At 39.1% G+C, this 350-nt stretch overlaps 1 protein-coding gene across 1 annotated transcript in view; it reads right to left on the reverse strand.

Moving 5' to 3' along the window:
• The window catches only part of LOC106881475 (uncharacterized), a 19,731-nt gene that overhangs the window by 18,975 nt on the left and 406 nt on the right, over window positions 1–350 (reverse strand). The window lies entirely within an intron of this gene.

The raw sequence follows: 350 nt of genomic DNA on the forward strand, positions 1-350 counted from the left end.
ATATATAAATATATACAGAGAGAGAGAGAGAGAAAGTGAGAGAGTGAGAGAGAGAGAGAAAGTGAGAGAGTGAGAGAGAGAGAGAATGTGAGAGAGTGAGAGAGAGAGACACACACACACATATGCATATTTGTGTTTGTGTGTATGTGTGTGCCTGTCTGTGTCTGTGTGTGTTCTTTGTGTGTCTATGTGTATGTGTGGTTTAATCAATAATAACAATCAAGAATTAACACATTAATCATTAATTTAGGATTACATCATACAAAGGCCGACACTACCCGTGGCAAACAATTGTTTACGATCTGTCTGTCTCTCTCTCTCTCTCTCTCTCTCTCTCTCTCTCTCTCTCT

This window comes from Octopus bimaculoides, chromosome 15, assembly GCF_001194135.2.
Source record: "Octopus bimaculoides isolate UCB-OBI-ISO-001 chromosome 15, ASM119413v2, whole genome shotgun sequence".
In the NCBI taxonomy this organism is placed as follows: domain Eukaryota; kingdom Metazoa; phylum Mollusca; class Cephalopoda; order Octopoda; family Octopodidae; genus Octopus; species Octopus bimaculoides.